This window comes from Hermetia illucens, chromosome 2 (genome assembly GCF_905115235.1).
Source record: "Hermetia illucens chromosome 2, iHerIll2.2.curated.20191125, whole genome shotgun sequence".
Classification (NCBI taxonomy): domain Eukaryota; kingdom Metazoa; phylum Arthropoda; class Insecta; order Diptera; family Stratiomyidae; genus Hermetia; species Hermetia illucens.
Genome location: NC_051850.1, coordinates 276,806 through 301,795, shown reverse-complemented (window position 1 = coordinate 301,795; position 24,990 = coordinate 276,806). Strand labels below are relative to the sequence as shown.

At 37.2% G+C, this 24,990-nt stretch overlaps 1 protein-coding gene across 1 annotated transcript in view; it reads right to left on the bottom strand.

Moving 5' to 3' along the window:
* Positions 1-24,990, bottom strand: part of LOC119649661 (teneurin-m) — a 229,903-nt gene that overhangs the window by 119,900 nt on the left and 85,013 nt on the right. The gene's annotated exons all lie outside the window — the stretch shown is intronic.

Sequence of the window (24,990 nt, the reverse complement as noted above, 5' to 3'; positions counted from 1 at the left end):
CATACGTTCATATGCTAAAAGGGGTTATCGAGCTAAGCCAATGAAGCCACAAAAACCCATTATCAAAATCAATGGGACAACAATTGGTGTGCGGTCTAGGTAAGGAACTGCAAACATTCCAGCTTTGCGCCGAGGTCCACTAATTCTATACCATCAGCAAATACTTGGCGTCCCATCTTCTTTTCTACCATAGGCATTGCACCTGTAGACTCTTCGAGCTAAATAGTTTCCATCCATACCGATTAGGTGACCTACCTACCGCTCCCTACTGAACCGATTTTTTTTATCAAATGGTAATCTTTCTGTAGAGGGTCAAAAATTCCATTCAAGGACGGGTAAGAGCCTGCAATTGTGCATATTACATATATAGGAGTGGAAGATTGCATGAGAATTGGGCAAGATCATTACCTTAAGCAGTAAGGGCTACGATTTTATCGAGAGACGCTTTGATTGAAACAGTTTTCATAGGGAAAAATATGAGGACTGTTCAGAAAATAATGACAAAAACGCTGTACAAAAAAGTATTCATCTTTTTTGAAAGTAACTCCCTAATGACAAAAACACTGTACAAAAAAGTATTCATCTTTTTTGAAAGTAACTCCCTTCGGTTGATGTACGCTTTCGCCATCGTTGTAGCCCCTCTTGAAATATAAATGTTAGGCCGCCTTCTGTGAACTTCTGTATTCGGTTGTGTAATTCACAGCTGCAGTCCAACAAGCACTTTACAGTGCAATTAATGTGAACGAGTTACTCAATTAAACGAGGATTCAATAACATTAGCTCTTATAGAAAAGGCCGACACCGAAAACCACTGCCATCAAACAGCCAAGCGAGTACCAAACGGAAGGTTCAGACTTCATATTTAAGAGGAATCTAAAAACATAGCGTTAAGAAGGTTTTTGGCACTGGAAAGACGGTTAACATGGGGTTATTGCATACGAAGGCAATACATCGAGTTTACGGCACGATATCTGAGGCCCGTTCCAAGATCCAGATCCAATTGAATTGTATCCTCAACAATTCTTTCTATAATTGATGTAAATCTTGCTATCACTAACAAAGTTACAGTAGGTCAAAGTTTTTTACTTTTTTGTAGAGATATCATACATAGAATATACTGTATGTATACTGATATATATCAATGTCACTGCGATTACAAGAATCCATATATCTATTAGAGGGCCGCATGCAACATCTCAACAAAGTTTTATTAAAATTGGTTCATTGTCTGTCTGTCTCACGCAGTTCTCTCAAAACAAAGTGTGGGGAGAAGATTTGAAATGTAAGCGCTCCAGGATGCAGTAAATAACATCGTCCTGCATTAGGAAGGTTCCCACACAAACTAGAGACTAGATTCTTTTCATCAAAGTTAGGAATATGGGGACCAAAAGAAAGATCCAGATTAGTACTTTCTGAGGCCGGTCTTAATTCTAATATCAGTTGTAAGGGACGAGTGCCGGGACTAGAAAGTGAGAAGAAACCTACCTAGCGCAAAAATCTAAAATCATGAAGCCGCCCTTATTTGGCATATAGACCTCAAAATATGCTATATTCCGATATCGGCTTAAAGTTAAGTTAATAATAGTATATTGTTATATTTTCGTGAAATTGAGTGACGACCTTTAAGGGGGTCATCTGGTGTGTAGGCCTTTTTGAATGTTTTTTTTTGGGATTTTTATTTTGGCAAATAATCTGGATATTTTATAACTTTTTTTAGTTACATTTAAGCAAACTGGAGGCCCTACATGGAACTAGCATTAAGTTACAATCCCAAAAATACTTTTTTCCAATCAATTTTGACATTTTTTTCGGGTCAGTTAGTTAGTCGATAAAAAAAGTGACAAAGCAATCTTAATTATGCTGAAGTTGTAGTTCTATATATACTCAAGCTACTTTACCAATTTGAGAGCATCAATCAAATAGATTTGGAGATATTATAGCGGTAGTTTGAAAAAATCGTGTTTTGAGAGGGGGTTGTATATAACATGCGCCCCGTATACTTTCTCCGATTTACAGCCGTAAGTTTTCGACAGTTTTGAATTTCGAAAAATTCTTTTACTACGTCTTCTGTGTATGTTTTATATGTTATATGGAAAAACAAAACAAAAAACGATTACTTTGATCTGATATCTAGACGACCCCTTTAGAAATCAGCATGATGGGTAAATTTGAAAGTTGCAGGTATAAAAAAACATAAAAGCTTTGTACTTGCAGTGTCCTGTTTTGGGCCTACCGACTTCCTTTGCTATCAAATGAATGTTAAATTTCAAAAATTTTCCTATTTCCTCGGAACGATCAACTGAAAATAACGAGCCATTTGCTAGTCTATACCACCTATTAGAGTTTAAAAATCTGGTTGTTTATTTGTAATAAAAGTCTTAATTATTGCGTTTGGTTATAATGGATCATATGACACTTCGATTATAGAGTGAATCACGAGAATTTTGCCCATCATTTAATGTTTGAATGGGACAACAATCTGCTGTTTCGATTCATACAATATGTATCAATGCATGTGAATCGACATTATCTGTAATTTGCATATTGAATTTCTTATGATAGAGCTAGGGAAAGTTACTAAAGGCAAGGTGAATTCCAGCCATGCCGAAATTCACTCTTGTCTCCTCCCTTCATCGGAGTCGTTTTGCATCGCTCCTACATACCGGTCGGTAGTAAAACAAGTGAGGTATGAATTTTCCGTCTATGAATAATTCACAACTGGCTCTTCACCGTTCTTCTAGTATTGCTTCGTAGGATAACTATACACATAAACCGTAAAATATCCGAGCATCCAATAGATAATATGAAAATATTGTTTTATGGCTGATTTGTGCAGAGGCAAACCCTAATCGGATGGAATTTTCTACAATCGTCCGAAAAACATCTTACTCTACACTGTTGTATGCTCTCCATTTGCCGAATAGGAAGAAGTGAAAGTGCAGAGTGAAAAGGGAGTGAATAAGTATGCGAAGGATATCGCTATATTGCCCAGCAACTAGATTATTCTTGATAAGTATATGTTTATTATTATTAGATTTTTGGTGAGAAGGATTTAAGTCGGATTTGTGGAGCTTACGTTGAAGCAAATATGTAGGATGTTTGACGGGCTACCACCCGTTATGAGATTCAGCGTAGGTACTCGTATCGGAAGACCTAAACTAATATAAAACATAATCGACATCAATTATGTTTAGTTGTTTTCTCCTATAAGGTTGTATTCGATTATGGGTACATTGGATGCTGTTACTATTCAGAAGAATCAGCACTTTTCAAAAGGTTGGAACTGCAGACGAAAATGTTAGAAAACACTTGGAAACACAGAATTTGCCCTATACAATAATCTAAGACAGTACTACACTAGGGTCTTCTCTTTTTATGTCACTTTTAGAAATACTCATTGGAAACCATCTGAAACCGAGCTGAGGAGTTTTAACCCTGTCCAAATCCTGGTAACCTTTTCCATTTAGAAATCTCCTGAAGTTTTACCAATTGCAAATCCTCATTTTTTTGGGAGTTATTAATATTGATCAATATTGTACTCGTACTTAACGAGGCCAATCGAGCCTATTTTTCGTGCCGTATTACGAAACAGGACTTGAGACAAGTTTATTGTATTCCATATGCAACTGAAAGAGTAACAATGAAAAGTCAACTTTCGAGGCTTTTACGTAAAACCAGTTATAAATTCCATCAAGTGAAAGGACGTCTCATTCTAAGGAAAAGTTTTCATCATTCCTTCGTTTCCCACGCCCCTATCCTCACAGCCCATAATAACCCGCACGAAACAGAATTGGTTTTTGTTGTTGTGTGATTTCATTTGAATATTTCATTTCGGTGAAGCTCGGGCTTTATTGATAATAGTGAGGTATCCACTCGCACATCCCATGAACAGCAGGGGACGAAATAGCAGCTTGAAGAATTTCCCACTTAGGATATTGTATATTCTACAGTCTTCCCAGGATTCGCCTTCTTTTTTGTTGAGAACACGATGGCAACGACGCCGGAAGTGAACAGTATATTATAATATATACATATAGTGGATAGCAATTTTTGCTTGATTGTTTTATGGGCCTAAATGGAACTAGGGCAGCAGGAGTCAGCTTGAAAACACCATCAAGCTTTCGTTGAGAAGAGGAACAATTTGAAATCATTTCGTGGTCACCCTTTTTATACAAATACGTCGAGTGCTTGCAACAACATGGAAAAACTTTTAGGGCGAGTGAGCGATATCTATATAATGTTGTGCCTAGGTGTAAACAGTGGGGATGACTCCAGAGAAAGGTGGTTGGGTTTAGGATCGCAAATACTGACAATGAATGGGGCATGTGAGGGTATTTGGACGGACCGATTATTATAATCCTGTGGAGAGCTTGCCTGAAATACTTCTGATATATAGCTGTCTTCTGTGTGAAGAATGGTAATGTCATTAAAATAAAAAATGGACTACATTTACATTTTTCAACTCTAAAGTGACTGGCCTGTCCGGCGATAATTGAAAAAGTTTTATTTTTTATAATCACAGTATGAGACGGACATGAACAAAATGTACACCCAATTGAAAATGCTGGATTTTCTGTTTGAGGTTTAATTGCTTTCATTTAAAATTCGGACCGTTTTTTTCTCTTGTTAAATTACAAGAGGCAACTTCATATAAAAAAGTGACCGCAGTCGAAACGAGGTAAAACGTACGTGCTAAAATTACAATCCATTCTAACTTTGCCTCAAACTGTTAATCTGAAGTATCCCATTCATGCCATCCATCGGAATTAGTTTCCAAACTTGAAAACTCCAAATTATAGAAGATCATTTAGTTGTCTTTAATTTTATTATCCAATTTATTTGATTCGGGTGGTGCGTTGTGATTTCGGTATTCTTAGCATGATCCGCTCATCAAGTAATTGGATTTCTTCTATCTGCTATCTTATCTACAAGGACTTATAGCTTTTACACTGATAAGTAACTTATTTCAGGATGAACGACTTGCTCCCCTCCTTTAATTAACAAGCTAACATGCAATAGGCTTCTCATTCTTCGAAGGGCCATATTCAGGGATAGTGTGTTATAGTTTTTCTAAGTATTTAAGTCGATGTACGTGAGAATAGGTGAGCAATGTAACGTTTCTGGAAATTACTTTTAAGCAACGATTTGCTTCCCTTATGGTGTAGTACATCCTTCATGGAAGTATACCATATGATGCCATGCGTCAGTCTTGCTATCTATCTCCTGTTTCCATTCAGGGGGAATAAGGAGGACTACTTTTACTCAATTATCGTATTTCATGATTCGTTAAATTCACAAAACTTGTGATATTCCTTGTACACTTTGTGTATGGCAGCTACTTGCCGCAAGAAGCTGATGAATACCATTCGACTGCTGCTGTGGGGATGCCAAGCTGTTGAATAGAGAGGAAATGTCGAATAAGAAGACAGTACTTCGTGCGGAAATATACGGAGTCCTTAAAAATCGAATCTAAGTTGAAAAGACGTCTTGGTTATTGCCGTTTCCAAATAATGCGGGTGAAATTGGAAGGAGAATATTTTAAGCTTTAGAAACGACAGCTGAAAGTTACAAATTGGCATAGTATTATATATGCTGAAGGAACTAATAATTAATCGTAAGATTCCTTATCTGCTATTTGATTTCAATCGATTTTGTTTTATTTGCACTATTCTGCCGCGAATGTAATAATTGTTCTCCTTAATGGGGAACTAGTGGGACCAAGATTATTAGTATTAGAAGGGTGTACATGTATGCAGCTCAAAAGTTTCGGATTTCATTTGAAACAGAAAATTCACATGCTTAAGGGGGTCATTCCGTGTGAAGGCCGTTTTTTTGCCTTCCTTGAAAAATTATTTTGGAGGACTGGATAAAGATAGAAACGTGATTTTTTCACCATATGTTTATTGATATCTCTAGTATATGCGATAAATTTTTCAGCTTGATATCGTACCCAGTTTTCGGAATACGTTTATGCACCCATCTCCAAAAAAGGTGTTTTTCTGCTGGCACGCTGGAGGGCGCTGTGTTCATCTCAGGAAAAAAAACTAAACGGCATTTTAATGTCGACAATATTTCACGGTTCGCAAACTAAGATAATAAGAAAATATTAAAAGGTAAATTTTTGGTGGGCTTTTAAACTTAATTTTTTGGATTTTGGTGTTTTTTTACGGCTTTTTTTATGAATAAAAAAAAAATACCCGCCCGATTGCAATTATCCTAGTTTGCGGACCGTAGAAATATGTATTAAAGAAGACGTGAAAATTTCAAAGAATTTGGTTAGATAAATTTTGAGCTATGGTGGCAGCCGATTTTCAAGATGCAGTTTCGAGAAAAAAGTATTTGAAAATTTAAATGTGATTATCAACAGTAAAATTTTAACTCACCATTAACCTGCTATACCTGGTCCATATAGAGCACCCTCCGTTTCTTCAAAAAAGTTTTGTGATGCCGATTGTTGCTGTCTGGTTTCAATTCTGGCTCTTTTAGCGAGGTCAGTCGATCGTCGTTCGGACCACTAAATTCGCGCTTCATTACGGCGGTCGACATAAACCTGACATATGTGGCCAACTTGACATCCCATTGTCACTAGGATTTTGAGAATGCCATTGAATCCTTCATTGAAAGTAATTACAGCCAGAAAAGTGGCTATTTCTACGACCTTGGCCCCAGAATGAAGGTATTTAGGAGTGGAAGTCCAGATCAATCCATTTAACGACGCATTGTTATTCTGGGTCTCTGCTCCTAAACATCTGTTCAACAGATCATCTCGTGACAAATCTTCGTAGATTGGTTTGATGACTGTTTGAACTTCTTCAGTCAAAGGTGCCTTCTCGTGGTGGAAACTATTCAGTTCTCCTTTAGCTTCCGCTTTGCGCCATTTGCACCAACTGTCCTCGCCTGCTGGACAATTTTGATACTGAGGATTTTCGTCTGTAGAACATTTATGGAAGAAAGTTGCCCAAATTTCTTGCTTCATTCCTTCTATCGAATTTGCGTGTCGACGAATAGCTAGCCCAAAAAATGTAGTGAGGTCGTTAATAACCTTATCAGTAAGTTTTCCAACCCCTTTTCCACCAATGCCTTTGTGATTCTTCTTTGCATTTCTAAGCCGCGTTCCCATTCTTTTCTCGACATGTCCTACGCATTCCTTTTTTACTACTACGTATATTTTATTATTTGCAGAAATTTGCAGAAATACCGGATAAAACTCCAGCAAAATCCAATATACAATATACAAAACTTGTCGTAATTGGAACATCCATGTTCATGCTTGCTAAAAGTTTCTTTGCTGATGTTGATGCGAAGTCCTTTTTCTTCTCTGATAAGTATCGATTCCCATGAAATACTCGTTTTTTAGTGCGAGCATAACGTTGAACGTTAAAACGATCTCCCTTCGTACGATCCATTTAAAAAAATCACTGAACACACAAACAGGACAATACTTACAACAAAATATAACTGAGTATAGCTTGAAAGCCTTTCAGTGCTCACTCTAGACTGAATTATCCTTTTTATTCCAAACAGCAAATAAGTTTAGACAATTGATTGGTTTTCCATCTTTTTATATTTATACCTGTGTTCGAATTTATAAGGCTCAGGTAAAAAAAGATTCGATGCTCTTTCTCATCGAGTACTCTAGCCGCGGTGTAGCCGTTGGTATCACTAGAAACGGGGTAGTTCATCATCCTGGCAGTATATATATGCGAAGGTTCTGTGTAGTTTTAGGTAAGCGAGATTAAAAGAATGGCTACGGTTAGGATAGTCCATATTTTTTAAAGAGGAGCTAGACCATCACCTTGGATCGGACACTAAACCCTCTAGAATCCGGAAGAGGAAGGCTCGGTAAAAGGAACCTTCAGCCTATAACTAGGTATGATTACAGGTTAAATCCTTCTCTTGTAATTTCTCTTGTCTCAGGAAAAGCAGAAGAAAGGGAAGCTGGTTACGTAGACGCAACTAGTCTAATATCAGTATGTGACCGACATTGTGAATTTGGGAAGGCTCCAGGATGACGGTAGCAATAAGAATGAGGGCAAATCCCCTTGGAAATGAAAATATGGGTGTTTTCACTCTACTAAGTATGGCAAAAGAAGAAATTGTGAGCAAGGAAGTGGAATATATGGTGAAGGTGGGGACGAGTTGAGCAAAACTGCCGCAAACTTGAGGCGGTTTTACCAAAGGATGGTAAGATGTCAGAGGGACATTTAACCTCCTCCTACTCCAGGAGGGTATGGTGCACTCACTCCAGGTGTATTTCTAGGATATTTTTTTCTAGGATGTCTTGCTTCGTGCAGAGGTAGGCATATAACTTCTTAGCAGAAGATTTGGTTGGTCTTCATACCAAAGCCAGGAAAGAAAAACTATTCTAACCCAAAAAAGTTCAGAAAAATGAGCTTAATGTCATTCTTGCTGAAATGCCAGAAGATTTTGGTTGAATATCAGATCGCTAGATAAATAAACAAGTCAGAATACTGGAAACTGGATGCTTTGGGCATAAAGGTTTGGTGTTCATCCTGTGTGAGAAATTTCCTATGCACGTTTTTCCATTTGCATATACCTAAAAATTCAAACTATTTCTTAATGTATCCAACTACGTTCTTACTGCTAGGATAAACCTAAGGTGAAGTTCTCAGGTAAATTTTCAAAATATGGTAATATGCTATTATTAATTTTATTTGAGCATATATCGAAATGGGATATATTTTGGGACCTAGATTTCGTACAGTTGCAGCACCATGATTTTCCGAATGGATAGGTTCTGAGAACGAGGCCTACACTTTTTGGGGCACACATTTTTACCCTTCATTTCAGTATATTTCACCCTATATCAGAAATAAGAAAAGTTTCAAAAAGTACTAACTGAGCCCTTTCATTACATCTCACATGACCACTTTCTGTGAAAAAAATTTTACACCCTTCCTTCACATATATGGGGAGCTTCGTGACATTCAAGGAGATTTTGATCATGTAGTGTATGTAGAACATAGAGAGATACAATCTTATGGAAAAGATACAGAGGAAAGGAGATTAAGATCATTGGCGTAAAGCAAACAAGGGCAAGTGCGGAGGGAAAACTAGTAGTCAACCCAGAATGAATCCTAGTGATATATAGAGAAACAGGAAAATGTGTTATGTGGGGTGAGTTTGGACAAAAGCAACATGTGAGTGAATGATCGAGTAGAATGTCTTAGAGAAATTCCTATAGATAACGTGCACAGCGGAAAAATTAAACATCAAGTTGGTGAAGTCTAACTAAGGGGGTAGCAATTGAGCGATGTTTAATAATCTCCAGGTATAAGGTGGCCAAAGTAAGTGAACGACTAATCGTTGACATATCTCTCAAGATGTTGGAACAGGAGGAGAGGAGCGAAAAAGAACGATAATTGTGTATTGTGTTTTGTGTATACGAAAAAATGGGGTCTCTTTTCGCAGCTAGGAAAATAACAACCTCGGAAACTTTTTTAAAATTATGCAGGGTGGAAGCAAATGTATTGGTTGTTTTTTGGCAAAAAGAAGATTGGAAATTTGCGATGAAGATCCTGGCCCTTTATTTGTTAGGTGCGGTAAAATGGTTCATTGAGTCCATCATCTCGGATTTATTTATGTAAAAATATTATTTCAACTGATGACTCTGGTAAGCCAACTTTTTTGGCACTGTATGGAAGGAGCATTCTGATTTTTTTATTATCCCACAAGCAAAAGCATAGTAGCAAAGAATTGATTTTTGGATCATTTATTATTTAAATGATCTGAAGCCCCATGGTATCATAAAATATGATCTTACCCATTCAGCGTACTTGATTATTTCCCTTTATTTAAAGAATTATAGTTATTACAGCCTTATTATAGAGTATTTTTTGGGGTTGATGCCATTATTTCGATAGAATATTCTGTGGACTTCAAACGACAATAGCAGCCACACAAAGCTAAAGTGAGCTATTTCCGAAAAGTGAATTCCCTTATTTAATGCAGCGTTAATTCAAAGTATTTTTCAAAACCTGTGTTTAAACTGTCGTATAGCGAGATCGTGACTGAAATCTCACTGGTAGAAGATAGATTTGTATCGTGACTGGATGTCAGATACCATTCGACTCAGCTGTGAATGAGAACCTTAGCCGAATCAGGGTAGTAATCACGGACGAGCGCAATGCGGACTACATTCCCTCCTATGGTATATCGTATTCTATAGTGTACCCTTACGGTCTTGAATGAAGCGCCCTAATACGTTTTAAGGCTCGATGAATTTCGAAGACACTCACTGCTGATGTTGATGCCAATGAAACTTTCCTTTCCCCATTATTATGTTTATGCCTGAAGTTGGGTGAATACATGTATAGAGGGAGGCAGTTTTTTGGTAAATATTAGTATTGATAATTAATGCATAGATTCTAGACTGTCTAAAAGTGTACTGAATGATAAGCGAACGATGTCATCTTATCGAATCAAGGGGTAGGGTAGGTATCAGTGGCCACTCCGAAGAGCCCAATTAGCGCTTTGGTGCGCCGTTTTGATGCCACAAACTCCTAAGACCGTGACTGTTGTTATAGGAACAGGGAAGCAGAGTCCAGCTGGCTCGGATCTTCAGAGCCAGCCCGTAGCATTCACGAAGGAAAGCAGCTCTTCGACCGTGCAGCTAGAAATCTCACTGAGGTCCCCAAAGAATGGCTTACCCAGTGTCCGCAGCCTGAGTCGAGCCAGAGCTGGGCACTCGCAGAGAAAGTGCATGAGGTATCGAATCAAACTCAGATAAATTCAAGAAGTGCCGTTTCTGCATTAACGCGATTAATATATGCTCATTTTTAGTGTTTATGAGCTGCAAATTCGACTTCCATATTACTCACATGAATTTTCACGTTCTCACTAATTAACACACCTTCATTGTGAACTTCCTTAACATATGTATGTACCTACAGATGTGTATGTGTGCATATTTTTCGAAATTTATTACATTCATTCTTATAATTAAAATATGAAATGCGTAAAAGCAAGTGAATATTATGCGAGAGACCATCCTCTATAGGCCTTGCTTGCATCAAAAGAGGTAGACGGTAGACGTTCACTTATGAAACTACATGTTCAGGCTCTATGCATATGAGGAACATATCTGCATTCAGTATAGGCATACGAATATGTGCACATATGGATTTATTCAAGTGTACTTTTAGGAACTTCCGTATATGCATCTACAATTATAAATAATTGGATACCGGAATAACAGTATAGTAGCGCAGCAGTTAAATAAATTATAGGAGCGAAATTGGCATAAATGCACGTGCAAAATGCACTTTAGTGACCAGTCTATGCATTGGATATCCATTCATGGAGTAGTCAAATGTATACACAGACGATACCGTTTGCGATAATGTTGATTCACATGAGAGTTGTCGTTTTGAACATAATTTTAAAGATAAAATTTCGCTAAATGAATTGAAATGTATCTGCAATGGGTTCATTGAAACAAGTAGTGACGATTTGGAATAATAAAAACTTGCTTTTTCTATTCGCTAGTGTTATTTATTGGGCGTTGCAAAAACCGATATTTCGGGAACCACTTGTCCCCTTCATGAGTGTAGGAGCAAAATAGCAAGTTTTTATCATTTTAAATAATTTAATCGCTAGAAATACCGCGTAATTACATTCAGAATTAGTGGCGAATTCGATACTAAAATGTTAAAATGTGCGGAATAAAAACCACACTTGCCCATAAAATTAAAATCAATCAAACAATCTTTTACTATTTAAATATGAGGTGAGAAAGAAGACTACCAATCGGTTTATTCTTATTACCCAAATAACATACGGGTCAACTTCACCCTTGAACCCGAAAAGTAAGATCCGAAATATTGTTTTTCGGTAAGAACTGGTCATTACCAGTCAGATTATTTATATTGGATTTTTCTAAATTAAATTTTCAGGATATAGACAATGTGTAATGAAATAAGAGGATCAGAGGATCATCGTTTACTGGCCGAGAACGACCTACACGGTGGGCGTTTTCGGTCACTTAGGATGATCGTCTGATCCTCCTATTTCCCTAGGTTCATTACAAATGGCGCCCAACGTGGGGCCTAACATTTCCTGGATTCAGGCATAATTTCTTATTTATAGGTTTTCTGAATCAGTGGAAGATAGCTTATTCCGGCTCACAACTTCGCTGGGTGGTGTCGGAGAATTAATATATTCTCAATATTGTTCCCGGCTAGGCTCCACGTACGCCTTCACATTTCTAGTTTTAGGTTCCACGCCTTTTCCTCGGAATTTTGGATTTCGTGCAAAGTCAACTCATTTTTTTCGATTTTCTGAATAAAATCTTATTTAAAATTACCATTAGAATTCAGTCTTAGGAAGATTAGAAAGTTTCCATTATCGTGATGCATACCTGGGTGAAAGAGGATTTAACTTTGTTTGTATGACAACCATTCGTATTATCGTGTAGTGGGTACTAATTCAATGAATTCTAGGTTCATTCATTCATTTGCAGTGCGACAGAGAATGTATTTAATTTCCCGTAATTACTTGCAATAAAACTTTACTTACACTGGCGCTCATCTTTTTTAGAGATAGCCCAGGACCAAAATAGGTTACATGTAGACAATATGTTTCCCATATAGCAATCAACACCGAGATTTATTACATTCCATTTTTATTCGCCTTTTTTCAGCCCGTAAATTTGGAATCCTGCCAGCAATCTGTATTGAATGCAGACTTTGTCGTAACTAAATGGTAACCCAATGCTCCCTTGGGCCTCGACGATACAGTACGTATTAAGTACCTTAGTCCACATCGGTATGGAAATACTTTGGAACGAATATGTCGCTCTCGATTCCAAGCCCAGCAAAGTCAAGTTTCCATAGATTTAATGAAGTGCATATTGCATTTACGAGTGCATAACTATAAATTACTAATATGTGGGGGCATGATTTGTTTTAAGGAGAGAAAAGAATGAACATGGAAATAATGGGGGAGTTCGTACAGCAAACTGCTTTTTCCTTGTTCCTTTTTTATACTTGCCAGCAGCATAGCTTCCGTTCAGCATAGCAAATTGGTATTAGACAATAGTTTGTTCCTCGATAAGTTAAGAAGTTTTTGCTGCTGCCTCCGTTGAACTGTTGGCGTTCAGTATTAAATCGACGACTTGGTGACATTAAAGTGTCATGACCGAACACTAAGTAAGTGATGAATGATTCTGCATTTAAGTTGAAATTTCGAACTTAGCGTAATCGATTTATTGTTGCCATCAATACTGTTTACAGTACAAAAGTGAATCGGGTACAAATTGAATGATATATTGCAATCACTCCTTTAAAGGTTCATTGTTTCTGACAATATTTCTTTGCTGATGAATGGGAACTCAGTCTGAGTAATTCCTGTAGACCGTATTCAAGTTTCCGATAGAGAATTGGCAACCTTCGGAGAGCATGACGTAGCTCGATACACAGAATTGGGAATAAAGAGAAGGAATATTGCACTGGAAATTTAAACGCCATGTAGGTACAAGAATATTCCCAGAACAATTATAGGCATCGTGCTAATGGTTGCTTTCAAAAGCAATTCTCTTAAACAACCTCTTAAGGTTCTACATATATAGCCTTTGACTAAACATACTAAATTAAATACATGCAGATATGAACGGGGAGTACATAAAAGACAGAAATATTTTCTCCAAGTTTTTTTTCCATCATATTTCACAAATGTAGTTTGCATACGAATCTCATGAAGTGTTACCAGAAAATATGTCCTGCACTTACGCATTTTTTGACCCATGGTTTATTACAGACATCTCATCGTCTACTACTTCTAAGAGCAAAAAAACAGATAAAAATATTTCCTTGGAGAATGTAATCACCCGCATAAAGGGGAACTTCTTTGCACTAAAATTTGTATAAAGTACCAAATCCAGTTCGAATATCTTCCCTTTAAACAATAGTAATCAGTCTTAATCAATGGTGAACAAGATTGCTAAATGGAAAATTTGAATGACTTGATGGGCATCAAGGCTGGTGTGTATCCTCTAAATGTTATTACAGAACCCTCAATTCAATGAGTATTGGCTCATCCAGTATGCGCACCAACTCCAACGGAAAAGTAATTCTATTAACAATAATTAGCTGGTCGCTAATGGATCTAAATTGACGACCAATTCATCATTACAGTACAGTCAGTAGTCATCTCTAACATAAAGACAGTGAAGGCTATGGATTGGACAAAGAAATTGCAAACATCCTCATGGATGTTTTTTTTTGGATTTAATTCACCTAATTGTAAGCTAATATCTTTTGAGATTTGATGTCCAGTGCTGCGTAAATATTTGCGATTAAGATGTGAATTAAGATTTTCTAATTTGAAATGATTTGTAAGGAGAGTTTCGTAGACATTTTGCGTGAGCGCACAAGAATAGGAGCCCGGGACGTTCGTACGGGCGAAGTCTAGCTGATATTTTAGTAGGTCACTGGCCTTATTTGTCCCTCATCAATTTTAATTTATTTCCATCGATGTACACGCTGACAACTGTACATGAAAATTGCCTCTTTGGAATATTAAATTAAAAGTTTTGAATTAGAATATTCTCTTTGAAAATGTGTGTTCATATGGATGAATGCAAATATATTGATAACACAAAAGTATCTCCTTGTGGCATACGGTTTTCAGTCTGTAATATTTACGCAGTCACATCAAAAACTTCACATTTAGTAGTGGAATTATTCCACTCCTATATTTAATATAATATGTACTCCAAACTGTAAAACTTAAACGATACTTCCTGATGCTGAAATTTTCAAGGGAAATTATAAAAAAACATACATTAAATATTTGTAACTAGTTTTCGATATGTTAAGAATCTTAATGAATATTAAAGTTCAAAAGAATTGAAAGAATAGAATGTTTCCAATTTTTAATCATTTATCAGAAGTACCGCGAATTTTGACAGCGCAAGAACATCTTTTTCACCTTTTTGTTCATTAATTCGCTCAGTGATTTGGGGGCTTAAGAATACACTCAACGTATTCCCTACTTGGCGGCTGAAAAGAAATTTGTGGGTTCGCTACCTGCAAATGTTGAAATTGTATTGCTACCGAAATGCCAACAACACCTCGGATAGGGACTAACCTCAGCATGACTTAGTGACCATAACGGTAATGGTTCCACTGTTTCACCACCTCACTGCCACAGTGTTCGAGCACAGAGCCTGCCATAAGGTCAGTTGGGTTTCAGCTGACCGAGGCCGTATGAATAATCAGATCGACCACTATCAGTAGTAGATTTAGCAGTTGTCTTCTAGATGTGCTCAACAAAAGAGGTGCTGACATCGACCTCGAAAGGGATTACCATCGCTTACATTTGCTTGCATGGTGCGTCCGCCATTTCTAGCAGGGTTGAGCAGCTGCGATCCCCTGCTTGTACGACCCAGCTGCCGCTCGACAGGGGTGTTCATTGAGCGGCAAATCTACTGAGTAACGTGTCTGAGAATATCGATGGGCATTGGGCCGTTATCAAAAATGCTTTTTTCACGAGTGCTGTGGAAGTTATCGGCCACATACCGAAGGGGATGGGGATGGGGTTGAAGGTTCTACTGGCCGCTGCGAGTGATGGCGGACGTGGCGTGCTCGAATTCCGATACCGAACGAAATCTCGAGAAGTTCAGCGTAGTATACGCCGTAACAAAATAGAATTTGCTATTGCACTGGTAAGGGAAGCGGAAGATGCCGCATATTGCAATGTGTTAAAAACTGTATACCGCATCATGAAAGAGTTCTTTTGATGGGCCTGTAAAATACGTCAACGGCCGATTTCTCATCCTCGATGATGAACAACTGGACAGGTGAAAGAACATTTCACCATGCATACGGCGAGGTTCATCCTCTCGTGGACGAAATGGCTAGTCCCCGTAACATGCAGATACGGACTGTTCCTCCAAACAGAAGGGAAATCATTTGGGCCATCAATGCAATCAGTGTAAAGCCGCTGGGCTTGATAGTCTCCCAGCAGAATTATTTATCACTGCCCCTACAGTTATTGCAGATCTGCTGCGTGCACTGCTATGATATCTTTGGAATCCGACACCTCTCCCAGAGAGTGGAGGAGGGGATGATCGTTAAGGTTCCAAAAAAGGGCTCACGTTGTGATTGTGACAATCGGAGGGGTATCTGCGTGCTCCCTGCCGCCGCGAAGATAATAGCTGAAATTATCCCAGAATACAGCAAAGAAATCCTTGAAAACTTGATTGACAGAGAGCAGGCTTGTTTCTGCTCCAGATCCTGCTGCATTGACCACATCAACATCTCACGGATCACTTTAGAACAGTGCGCGGAGTTTAGATCTTCGCTGCACATGCTCTTTACCGATTTCGAGAACGCTTTCGATAACATGAACAGGGAGTGTATCTGGAGTGCTCTATACAAGAGGGGCATTCCGAAGAAACTAATAGCTGAGACTGAGAGTGGAAATGTCACATGCTGCACCGAGGGAAAATCTCGGAAGGTTCTGAGATCGAAAGCGGAGTCCGCCAGGGTTGCATCCTGTCACCGATATTATTTCTTCTTGTTATCAGTGACGTTCTTCATGCTGCCTTGTCCGGAGTACGTGGAGAAATTCAATGGGCTATGACTTTCCTCAAGCACCTCGACTACGCTGATAACATCTATTTTCTCTCTCACCGGGTCATAGAACTTGGCCAAATGACTTCGGATTTCAAAAGAGAAGTAAGTAGGGTTACGCTGGAGATAAACACCAAGAAAACCAAGTATGACGGGTCATCGCACTATCCCTCCCCCAGAAAGCGTGGTTTCTTCCGACGGCAGTACCGAACTAGATGTTGCTCGACACTTTGATAGCGCTAGATCCGCTTTCGCTACCCTAAAATTTGTAAATGCAGTTATCTCAACACTATGATCAAGTTGAGATTGTTCTCTGCTAGTGTAACACATGGAAAGTGGACTTGACTGTTACTCAAAAGCCCAAGTTCTCGTCAATATCTGTTTGCGCCGTTTCATCGGAGTATGCTGGCCTGACACTATTTCAATCGAACAACTTGGTCGGTGACACATTGAGGAGATGTGACAATTGCATTGCTGGCTATGTCATCCACTTTCCCAAGAAGGACGACGAGCGGGTCGTGACAAGAGCACTTGGCGTAGAACAGTAGAGGACAAGTGCGAGCAGGGAAGCAGTAAAGTCATGGTGGGAGTTGAGGTGCATTTTAGGTAACCGGTAGCGATGGCGCGTAGATATGGTCGACGTACTATACCCTACCAAGGGGTGAAGGACAACCATAGTTTGGTCACTAATGGCTTGATTTGTTTTAGAGCGCTTGATTTTAAGACGGTAACGGTACACTAGTAGACAATATGGTTAGCATTCCGCGTGTCCAGTATTCCCACTCCAAATTTACTCAGGTACTCACTCAGGCTGAATCGACTGGTTTCTAACTTCTTCTTCTTTTTTGATTTGTTTTTGCATAGGCAAAAGGCAGATGTAATTATTACATTTATTACGCATATGTCCATACTTCGAGAGCTAGATGCTCCCTTCCTTAGAGCATTTATAATTCGAAATTGAGCAAAGGATAAGTTGAAAGAGCTGTAAATTAAGCTTATAGCTATACATTTTTTTTAAAATTTAGGATTTAGGGGTTCTGAATCTATATTCACTTGGTAATGGTTCAGGGCAGAAGTAACTCCTAATGAGTAGTGTCTAATACACTACTTTATTTGAGCCATGTCATCCAGTGGGAGTGGATTGAGGACCAACCAATCCTTGAAATTAAAAACTTTCTTCGACAAGATTGCGCTCTAACAAGGCGGTTTTGTTTTTATTATAATTCGCATTGACAATAGAATGCGAACGAACAATGCCAATATTCGACATTTCTGCATATTTAGTTGGTAACAGGGGTGAACTACATGGAGGTCTATACATTTTAAAAAAGTTATTCTCACCATGATAACTGAAAAATTTAATTTATTTGATAATTTGTATATCTCTTTAGGGAATCCTGAAGGGAAATATATCAAGTGATCTTTTTCCCATCAGAATAACACACCAACTCAATGAAATGTCTATTCAAGAACAAAAGCTATGGTCAAGGACATTTTCTATGGCACTGTGCATGACAAAAGGAGAAATCAACACATTTGGAAATTGAGGGGAATGTGATTCATGGTAAATGGTGTTAATGTTAACTTAATGACATTATCATGACCTAGAATCGACATTTCGTCTGCCCTTGCCAGCTCAATTGAATCTTTTTTCCTTCAATGGTGAAGGACATTTACTTTTTTGTACAACTAACGTCAATTCTGATTACAGATGTTCTACAGGACATCCATGTACGTACATATGTATCATTACGAACTGATTGATAAACACAAGTTTACGGGGGAGTTAGTTTCAGTGCAAAAGAAATGAAAAAATAATTTTGCGAAGGAGTCGAATGAGTAATATTGTACGAATAATAAGGGCATAGTATAAAATTATCACCAATGGACATTGATTAGTTTGTACGTTCTGTTGAGTGCGGTATTTATTGCTCGGGAATTTGTTCTTATGTTTATTAGCCGGTTTATAATGGAAATTATTCAGGTCATTGATTGATATTCAACAAAATTTAGTTTTTGTTTGGTATTTTGGAAGTGGTGTAGAAATATGAATATTATTATCCGTCTTTATAGAAGTGAAAACTATGCATCCCCATCACTTCTCAGATCTCTGCAATCTGCAATGCAGCAGAAACAAGCGCTAATGTATGCGACTATAATATAAAAAATTTCATACAGAGGCGTATTTAATTATGTCTTGCATTATTCACCATGTAATTACCACTGCGTGCTTTTACCCTCTCTCCTTGCTATATCTCATGCGTATTATTTATGCAAACAATATCCGCCATTTCAGTCAGCATATGCAAACAGTCACAAGTCACTTTCTATCTGAAAGTATAAAAGCTTTGGTTTCATTCCGTGTGGATTTCGTATACAGTAAGAAGTCCTTTTAGATGATGCTACACAGTGAGAGCTACTTTCTATGATTCAATGTAGATTGGGAGGAGCAGATACTTGCATTAGAGATTGACTTTCACATCGTCCCAGTCCAGCTTCTTATACAACAAATTGAGCTGTATATGTATGTATATAAGTGTGGGTGTGTACATACTGCCTGATAACTTAGTGGCAAAAAAAGTCGAGCATATCACTCTCATCTGCTGCCTACTCGTACCACCCATCCACTTTGGGATTGTGTAAGAACTAGGAACTTCCATAGGGTTGGGAGTACGGGAATCACAATCGAAATTTTACTTCAGCTGTAATTGTTTATTTAGCTAATGGTATTTTCTTTGGCAACACTATTACATTATCCAGCCCGTCTTCATCATCTCTGCCTTTGAGGTCATTAATTCATCATAATTTTTAGTATCTTTCCTGGCAGCCGGTAATGTCATGACAGCTGAACAAGGCTTGAAGTTATCCAGGTTTCCTTGGTTGAAAAAATTTCCGAAAATAGTTTTCTCATTGTTTTCTATAAAGATTTTTATGCCATTAGTTTTACTACATTGGAAATATGTATCTGTAGGTAAAAGTTTGGAATGTTGGTTTTAGTTGCAAATTGCTGCTTATTCCACACATGTAGATTTCTCTTTAAAATTCCAAAAACTAACAGAATGTTTGCCAATTGCCATTGTGAAGACACGCTTCCTTTCCTCTGGTAGGAATGGAAATCGCGTAAAATCTTATGGAAAAGTTTTTGAAAGATCTGCCAAGAAATAAAGGTTTTGCTTATCGTCCTTGGTGCACCCTCCAGTCTAGTCTGATTTGCCTGCTAAAATGTTATCCGCAGAAATACAGATGATAGCCTTCTTCATATTCATGAAAAAAGTTTTTCTCAGTCGATTTTTTATACCCGTTTTTCGTCCTCTTCTTCTCGTTGGAATTAATTTACATGGCAGAATTGTGCTGAATTTCTATGCGTTAGTATCGTCCAACTTGGACGGCTACTTCATTCTTCCAACTTCCCTGGATAGCTTCAAGCTTAGAACTCACTTCGGTTTTGTAGCTTAACTATTCACGTTGGATCGCTCATTTCAACTTGATTGGATTGTCCTTAAATCATCTTAGCCAATATCCTAACGAATAAATTATTGTATGTATGTAAAAGGCTGGACGAGCGATAGTGTGTAATTCGTGCTTGGACTTTCTATGATTATATCGACCTGAGCAGGAAAAGTTTATTTGTTGCAGAAAGCAATTTTCCGCAGGTACGTTGATTACTTTCGAAACTTTCTTTCGACAACTTGTTGTTATTATTTGTTTGTGCTGGGAAATTAATTTACATCATAGTTTGATGATGGAATGAGCGAGAAGAAGTTTGTATTTGAACTACAAGAAGGTGTTCAGTATAATATAATATCATATCAGGAGTTGAGGTTGAAACTTTCATCTAAGCATTCAGTCAAACAATATCTGCTTTGTTTTATCATCTTGACTGAATGATTGTATCTTTTCATTCGACTTCTTTGTTTCAGGTTTTTCTCAGTATTTTCCCACTTCCTGGGGAGCCTTCATGTATCACTCGCTCTAGACATCTGGTGATCTTTCCAATGAATTTAATGATCTGGTTACAGGATCAGGGTTTGACTACCAGATCTTCACAATAAGGCGAAGCTTCATAACCATCACTATTTCTTCGGTTTCCAAGCCTTTATAGACTGTTGTGTTATTTTGAAATAGCCGCATACTTTATGTTATTGGGTATCATCTGTACGTTGCATATAAAAGATATTATTGGCATTCATTCGGTAGGTTGATTTAGGTGGTGGAGGAAACTGCATATTTCATATTGAAAGGTTTATCGACGAAATTGAAATTGTTTTAAACCAAAAATACGAGCATGTTTCAGTATTCTCTCTGTAAATTTTTCTATGCGGAGTTTGTAGTTGAGTAGTGGGGTCAAATTCATTATGTACGAATCACCGGTAAAATACATCTTTTTGTCTGTCTGGCTGTCTGTCTATTTGCCAAATTAGATTTACTCCGAAACGGCTGGAGATATCTTTACGAATTTTGGAGAGAACATGTGCTCTTTGAACTGCTACATGTGCAAGGGTGTTTTCCTATGTGACGGTTACTCAAAATCGATTCTTTCTTTTATATATGTTTTGAAAGCAAAATATATTGGAAGTATACTGCAGAAATTTCAGATCAAAATTAAAAATGTTTACCAAGTCACTGCAAATGAAAGGGCACAAGCCATGTTGGCGTGCATACAAAACAACAATTTTAAACGCGTTTTCCTGGAAACCGATTTTTTTCAACCGATGAGAAGCAAAACTACAATTCTGTCCAACGGATCAGCCTCAAGTCTGGATCACGATCGTGTATTTTCGTTAATAATTTCTTATTTTCATCCTCGATTTTCAATGAAAAATCGACGGTAGAATTATGATCGTGGTTCAAACGTTCAAAGAGACAAGTAGTAACTTTTTTAGAGAAGCCTACTTTGACCGTAAAAAAACAAATACAAATGATTATCAAATTCGTTAATTAACAATTTTGTATCATAGTCCAAGACTCCAATAATAACATATAAAAAGATTGAAAAGATTACATTTATCTTTATTGCAGAACAAAAGTCTAAGTAAAGGTTGAAATATCAAGCGTCACATAAGAAAATCCCCATAAGGGAGGGGGGGGCCCTTATATACGGAAAAGGGTGAGCAAAATTTTTTATTTACAGAATATGGTCATAGGTTATCAGATGCAGGTACTTAATTAATACCTTTCGAAAATGATCTTATTTCTAATTTTGGGTGAAACACAGGGGAGTGATGACTCAAAATGTATGTCCCAAAAAGTGGGACCTATAGAACCTATTCAACCGGATAATCTAAACAAATCAAACTAATGCATTTATATAAAATCTAAGGCTCAAAAAACACCACACCACTTTGGTTATGAGCAGCCTACAAGTAACCCGAGGTCCTCCTACGTTTGGCATCACTTTGGCGAGAGCCATATTTGCTCTAGATGCTTTGTCATAAGCATACTCCATGTGTTGTTTGAAGCTGAGTTAGTCGTCTACCATCACTGCCAAGTTTTCGATGGCCGGCTTGGAGATGATAATATGCCTTGTATTGGGGATCACTTTAATTTTGGCAGTACTGATTACTTCGCACGAGTTCAATTTAGGAGTCTCAAGATGTTTTGCCATCTCTATCAGTGTTATTCGTGGATGTAAATTGTACCCCTCGTACTAGTTTCTCTATTTCTTTACTATAGGGCCCAAGTGTTGAAGGTACCGGCAATTACCCTTAGACTTTGTTCCCTTGCGTTGAGAGAAAGTTTGTCCAACTAGACAATTGATTCATAAAATCTTGTAAGCCTTGGTGGCCGCACACCGATTTGGTTGTTCCCTCAACCGATTCTGTGACTCATATATTGCCATTAAGGTTTCTGTAGGATTTATTTATTATCTTGAGCGTTTCTGAAATGATTCAGTTTTATTTGAGTTTATCTCATTTTTTATTGAAATTAATGCCCTTCTGATATTCGGTATCCGGTTGTTATCCCGTCCTCCCACTCTTTTGCGCAATATACATTTGGGCTCCCTCTCTTACTCCTTGGCAACATGCCTTTATGCCTAGACAATCTGCATCAATCGGACTGACAAACGCCGGTGATGTATATTTCCGCCAATTGTTTAAACATGCAGCATTTGAACCATCTCTTCAAAGACTTTTTTTTCCCTTAGACCCATCCCAGTCCTCCCCACCCTTCTTTGGTGTCAAGCAACTTCTGCGCTGCATTCACCGGTTCGACTAAAACTCTCAATAGATTCTGTTTGCCAGTCCACCAAATGCGATTTATTCGGGAAAGACTATATCTGCTGATAAGAAATTTGATATGGATGTGGGAAGACATGCAAGACTTACACTATAGGATCGAAAAATGTTGTGGTAATGTAGGCAATGATATGGAACAATTTGGTGAAAATCCTACAATTACTGACAAAGTTACAGTAGGTCAAAGTTATCGTTTTCGTGTAAATTTTCTGCAACTGCAGATATTGATAAATGCATTTACCTGAGCTTACAGTTTTTGACTTTTTATACATTTTTAAAAGGAAAGAAAATGCATGATTACCTAGAATAAGAAAAGACCCTCAAAAATATTGAAGATAATCTTAATGCAGTAGCTTATTAAGCGGAAATATGTACATACTTTCATTCATACTTTGCAAATGTAATTTGTTGGCAATCGGAGTGAAAATAATTAATTGAATCCATTGGTTATTGTGACTGTGTGTTAGATACTGAAGTGACGGTCGGGAAAACTTTGATAGCTTGAATTTGATAAAAACAAAAATTAAATATTTTTTGCTGAACTCTACATAAAAACTATTCTTTATAATATTGTTTAGAAACAGAATGCTTGGTCTTAAATCAATTATGATTTTGTATTACAAAAATATTAGCTTGATGAAGGTTCAACTTTTGGTTGTGATTTATGCAAATGCCACATTGTAGATTGAAAACCCATGCAAACACTGCTTTCTAGAGAAGCAATCAAAAGAGAATTTCAAGATACAGTTTAATTTTTCTATTTTATGCAAAAATGTCGCGTATCTAAGATTTAGTTCCATTTTTATATATTTCCAAGTAAACAAACGAAGCATAAGAGTTTATTTTTCGATTATTTCCATTAGTTTCTATGGATAGAAATTTGACAACAACAATGGTTATAGATAGTACTGATTCAATTAAAATCAGTAAAGACAAAACAAATCACATAATGCATAATATTTGAAGCAATTAGCCATGAAGATTCAATAATAAATAAATACTAAACATTTACAGGCATAAATATACATTCAGTTAAAATGACACTGCATTCCTGGCAGATACATGCATTCCAGCAGCATAAACAAATTTGGAAGGGAACAAGCTTGCTATAGATAGATAAATTACATACAATATTTTAATATTACATTAACTCTTCGGTATATATAAACTTTTAAAGGACTTTTAATACATTGCGTTCAGGTGTGTAAGTACCGAAAAGCTAATGCTGATTTAGAAAAAAAAATTAAGAAAAGGTCGATTTGAACACTCGCTCAAAGTGCTTGATATCAGCAATTTGGAATGGCTATTCGCATCATAACTTTTAAAAATGCGTTTTAACATCGACCCATCTTTAAAAAAACTCAAATATTAGCTAAAAAATGATCTACATTTTGATATGGGCCAACTTACATGGTCTTAACAGCAATCAATTCTGATCAAGTTTAAGAGTCCGGATGAAATGACGAGGGAATATTCCTGGGGCATACATACAACTCGCATATCCGTAAAAGAAAGTTTATTCGAAATTCTTTGAAATCATATTGAACGGATAATATAAAATAACACTTATTTTTACAATGGTATATTTGGATTAGGTTCGAAACATAAGGTAAAGTATACTCATGGTTAGTAATATTTACAGGATGAGGTCTTTGCAGTGTGTCTAAAAGTGGTATTCTGACATAAACGTATAGATCTCTGATGTTTCATTTGTTTACTTGTATTTAGTTATATCTCATATTGGTCTAGATATTTTTCAATGTACTTTAGTTGGTTGTTCTGAAATTAATATGTGATAAAATAACTAGTGATAATGTAACCGAACGAATTGGAGTTTAGATACATCTATTTCTTTGAAAAATTTTGAAGGCGAACACACTATCAAACAAGCCTCAGTTTTGGACGGTTTCAATTGGACTCTTGCCGAAATACACCAAAACCCGTTCAAAACTAACGCCTGTATGTAGTATTTTTCTATAACTTTCATATATTCAATTCTCTTTATTTACGTCTCTCGAATCTGAAATATATTCGTTATATTAGATTTATTAAACACAGGGTTAGAAAGTATTGGCGTTTGCATTGACTACTTTTCGAAAAATAAAGAAAAATAGGAATGGATGCATTATACTAATGATTCTAGGAAACAAAATAGAGCA